General features: G+C 51.2%; 1 non-coding gene across 1 annotated transcript in view; it reads right to left on the bottom strand.

Annotated features, from left to right (window-relative positions):
* The window catches only part of LOC126443653 (small subunit ribosomal RNA), a 1,909-nt gene extending 967 nt beyond the window's left edge, over positions 1 to 942 (bottom strand). The window contains exon 1 of the ribosomal RNA XR_007582081.1: positions 1 to 942. This exon is cut by the window's left edge and continues 967 nt beyond it. This is a non-coding gene — a ribosomal RNA (small subunit ribosomal RNA).
* Positions 943 to 5,000: the final 4,058 nt, after the last annotated feature.

Raw genomic sequence — 5,000 nt, 5'->3', positions numbered from 1 at the left:
CCGAAAACCAACAAAATAGAACCGAGGTCTTATTCCATTATTCCATGCACACAGTATTCAGGCGGGCTTGCCTGCTTTAAGCACTCTAATTTGTTCAAAGTAAACGTGCCGGCCCACCGAGACACTCAATAAAGAGCACCCTGGTAGGATTTCAACGGGGTCCGCCTCGGGACGCACGAGCACGCACGAGGCGGTCGCACGCCTTCGGCTCGCCCCACCGGCAGGACGTCCCACGATACATGCCAGTTAAACACCGACGGGCGGTGAACCAACAGCGTGGGACACAAATCCAACTACGAGCTTTTTAACCGCAACAACTTTAATATACGCTATTGGAGCTGGAATTACCGCGGCTGCTGGCACCAGACTTGCCCTCCAATAGATACTCGTTAAAGGATTTAAAGTGTACTCATTCCGATTACGGGGCCTCGGATGAGTCCCGTATCGTTATTTTTCGTCACTACCTCCCCGTGCCGGGAGTGGGTAATTTGCGCGCCTGCTGCCTTCCTTGGATGTGGTAGCCGTTTCTCAGGCTCCCTCTCCGGAATCGAACCCTGATTCCCCGTTACCCGTTACAACCATGGTAGGCGCAGAACCTACCATCGACAGTTGATAAGGCAGACATTTGAAAGATGCGTCGCCGGTACGAGGACCGTGCGATCAGCCCAAAGTTATTCAGAGTCACCAAGGCAAACGGACCGGACGAGCCGACCGATTGGTTTTGATCTAATAAAAGCGTCCCTTCCATCTCTGGTCGGGACTCTGTTTGCATGTATTAGCTCTAGAATTACCACAGTTATCCAAGTAACGTGGGTACGATCTAAGGAACCATAACTGATTTAATGAGCCATTCGCGGTTTCACCTTAATGCGGCTTGTACTGAGACATGCATGGCTTAATCTTTGAGACAAGCATATGACTACTGGCAGGATCAACCAGGGAGCTGCGTCAACTAGAGCTGAGCAGCCGGCCGCCCGGGAGTGTGTCCCGGGGGCCCGCGCGAACACGCAAGCGTCCGCTCAATTATTCTGCAAACAGGAGGAGGCTGAGCTCCCCTGCACAACACACCTCGAAACCCTCTCAGGTCCCGGCGGCGCGCAGCGCCGTCCTAAGTACTTGGTCGGGTTCGAGAGAGGCGCAATCGCCCGGAGTTAGGCGAGTAGACGCTTTAGGTGCGACCACCCGTGCTCCCAACTGAGCTTGCCGCTGCCGACAGAGGCCCGGGAGCGTGCTGTCGTGGCATTGCCGGCGGGAGACAACACGCGCCACCTACGGTGACCGGCAGCTCCAACGCCAGCGCCACAGAAGGACAAAAGCCCCACTTGGGTGCCGAAGCGAACTCTCCCAGCACAGCGCACGCGCCAACACGTCCGCACAGCTGCGATACAAACCACCTGCGAGAACCGCTGGGGCGACCGAGCAGCAGACGGCGTCGCGGCGCCGAGCGCCGGGCGGCGGCGCATCCTCAGCGCACACAGTCCTCAATCGGACCAGCACACTGCAGATGGCCACCGCGCTTCGCACCGGGCCCGCGAGGACCTACTTTGGCCGCAAGGCGCCGCGAGCAGGGGGCGCCGGCGCGCAGCTGCGCCGCCTGCCGCGTCCGTCGGCCGGCGCGCCTGCCACTGGCCGCCCCCACCAGCCGGCTGTAGCGCGTGCGCCCACGCACCGCGCTGCCAGCACGCCGGGCGGCCCCCCCTCACCGGCCGGGGACGGTCCCACCCAGCCACCGCCGCGTATCGCCTCACACCCAGATCCCCTTTCGCGTTCGTGGGCATGGTGGGTCCCCTTTCACGTTCGTGGGCATGGTGGGTATCCCTGAAACAACCGGTTAATAGCTCGACCGATCGTCGCCAACACTGATTCACCTCTAGCGAGAACAACCGCACCACAACGGGTTACCTGTTGTTCATTTGCGTAACGTCACCAGCAAACGTAGACGTCCATCGCCATTTGCAACGAGTATTGCATGCCTGTGTCAGGTGTCACAACACACTACGTCTGCCCACATAGACGCAACAACATGTGCACGCCTCGAGAACACGTGGAAGGTAGCCCCCGTACGTATGCGGTGTCCATTGCGCGAACGACTGTCAGCCGGCCTCTGCAGGATGTCGCAGATGTGGAACGCGGTGCAACATGCTATCACGGTGTGTGAGAAGAGACGACTACGTCCGAATACACGCTCCACTACATCAACAGACTGCTCATGCTGATCGCCATCCAGGGCGTCCGTTCCTCCCACACGTCTGAATGGCGTACCACACTGCAATCCAGCTCTTATAGGGAGACGACACGTAGCTGCGTGCACAATATTTGGACTGTATGGTCTGCCGTTGCTAGGCGCAGTCGTCGTACGGTCACACATGTGCCACGATGTATCATTCAGTACATACGGACCAATGTGCAGTACAGTTTGTGGGTTTTGCGTACATCGGCGGACAGGTGACAGGCCGTACCACAACGTAGGCTGAGTACGTCGGCATGCGAAGGGCATTGAACATGCAAACTTCTCAACGACCAGCTTGCGAAGGCAGGGGGGAAGGGGGGGGGGGCATGTACGTCCTGCTGCTATCCACATTACAGTGTATAGCAGGAGCATGTGGAAAGTCAGCAACACCTGCAAGGTGTTTAACATGACGCGATACACAGGGGACCGGGCAGTGCGAATAGCGAACTATATTGCGAGGGTTGCGGTTAGGCAACACTACACTAATTTAACGAGTTGCATAACAATTACAGAGCAGGTTCAGCGACAACGTGCGTCAGGTTAAGGCGCAATATAGGTTAGGTTGAGGCACAATATAGGTTAGGTTAAGGCACAACATGGGTTACGTTAAGGCACAAATTGGGTTACGTTAAGGCACAACATGGGTTACGTTAAGGCACAACATGGGTTACGTTAAGGCACAAATTAGGTTACGTTAAGGCACAAATTAGGTTACGTTAAGGCACAAATTAGGTTACGTTAAGGCACAAATTAGGTTACGTTAAGGCACAAATTAGGTTACGTTAAGGCACAAATTAGGTTACGTTAAGGCACAAATTAGGTTACGTTAAGGCACAAATTAGGTTACGTTAAGGCACAAATTAGGTTACGTTAAGGCACAAATTAGGTTACGTTAAGGCACAAATTAGGTTACGTTAAGGCACAAATTAGGTTACGTTAAGGCACAAATTAGGTTACGTTAAGGCACAAATTAGGTTACGTTAAGGTACAATATGGGTTAGGTTAAGGTACAATATGGGTTAGGTTAAGGTACAATATGGGTTAGGTTAAGGTACAATATGGGTTAGGTTAAGGTACAATATGGGTTAGGTTAAGGCACAACGTAGGTTAGGTTAAGGCACAACGTAGGTTAGGTTAAGGCACAACATAGGTTAGGTTAAGGCACAACATAGGTTAGGTTAAGGCACAACATAGGTTAGGTTAAGGCACAACATAGGTTAGGTTAAGGCACAACATAGGTTAGGTTAAGGCACAACATAGGTTAGGTTAAGGCACAACATAGGTTAGGTTAAGGCACAACATAGGTTAGGTTAAGGCACAACATAGGTTAGGTTAAGGCACAACATAGGTTAGGTTAAGGCACAACGTAGGTTAGGTTAAGGCACAACGTAGGTTAGGTTAAGGCACAACGTAGGTTAGGTTAAGGCACAACGTAGGTTAGGTTAAGGCACAACGTAGGTTAGGTTAAGGCACAACGTAGGTTAGGTTAAGGCACAACGTAGGTTAGGTTAAGGCACAACGTAGGTTAGGTTAAGGCACAACGTAGGTTAGGTTAAGGCACAACGTAGGTTAGGTTAAGGCACAACATAGGTTAGGTTAAGGCACAACATAGGTTAGGTTAAGGCACAACATAGGTTAGGTTAAGGCACAACATAGGTTAGGTTAAGGCACAACATAGGTTAGGTTAAGGCACAACATAGGTTAGGTTAAGGCACAACATAGGTTAGGTTAAGGCACAACATAGGTTAGGTTAAGGCACAACATAGGTTAGGTTAAGGCACAACATAGGTTAGGTTAAGGCACAACATAGGTTAGGTTAAGGCACAACATAGGTTAGGTTAAGGCACAACATAGGTTAGGTTAAGGCACAACATAGGTTAGGTTAAGGCACAACATAGGTTAGGTTAAGGCACAACATAGGTTAGGTTAAGGCACAACGTAGGTTAGGTTAAGGCACAATGTAGGTTAGGTTAAGGCACAACGTAGGTTAGGTTAAGGCACAACGTAGGTTAGGTTAAGGCACAACGTAGGTTAGGTTAAGGCACAACGTAGGTTAGGTTAAGGCACAACGTAGGTTAGGTTAAGGCACAACGTAGGTTAGGTTAAGGTACAACGTAGGTTAGGTTAAGGTACAACGTAGGTTAGGTTAAGGTACAACGTAGGTTAGGTTAAGGTACAACGTAGGTTAGGTTAAGGTACAACGTAGGTTAGGTTAAGGTACAACGTAGGTTAGGTTAAGGTACAACGTAGGTTAGGTTAAGGTACAACGTAGGTTAGGTTAAGGTACAACGTAGGTTAGGTTAAGGTACAACGTAGGTTAGGTTAAGGTACAACGTAGGTTAGGTGAAGGCGCAATGTAGGTTAGGTTAAGGTACGATATACCTTAGGTTAAGGTACAATATCGCTTAGGTTAAGGTACAATATAGCTTAGGTTAAGGTACACGTTGTAGGGAAAGGTGTATTTTGGGGGGGGAGGGGGCGGCAGGTTCGTTGATAGTGATTATCGTAAGTGCATGCCTGCGGGATCATCCGATTTGTCACGTCAGGATGCACTTGTGGCTCATGACAGGCGGCGCTCCGATTCCAAGGTTGTGGCAGATCTGTGTCTTTCATTCCTGCCATTGTTTGTGTACTGTGACAGGAGGCAGTATTGTGATGTTGGGTGCACCCCTGTGTAGGACATGTGTGGGTGTTCGTGGCTTAGCTGAGCAATGGCGGATGTCGGAAGGGTGGGATATTCTGTTTTCTGGGTGGACCTCCCGGTCTGGTT

Source organism: Schistocerca serialis, unplaced genomic scaffold (genome assembly GCF_023864345.2).
Source record: "Schistocerca serialis cubense isolate TAMUIC-IGC-003099 unplaced genomic scaffold, iqSchSeri2.2 HiC_scaffold_167, whole genome shotgun sequence".
Taxonomy (NCBI): domain Eukaryota; kingdom Metazoa; phylum Arthropoda; class Insecta; order Orthoptera; family Acrididae; genus Schistocerca; species Schistocerca serialis.
This window is presented reverse-complemented; position numbering and strand designations above follow the sequence as displayed.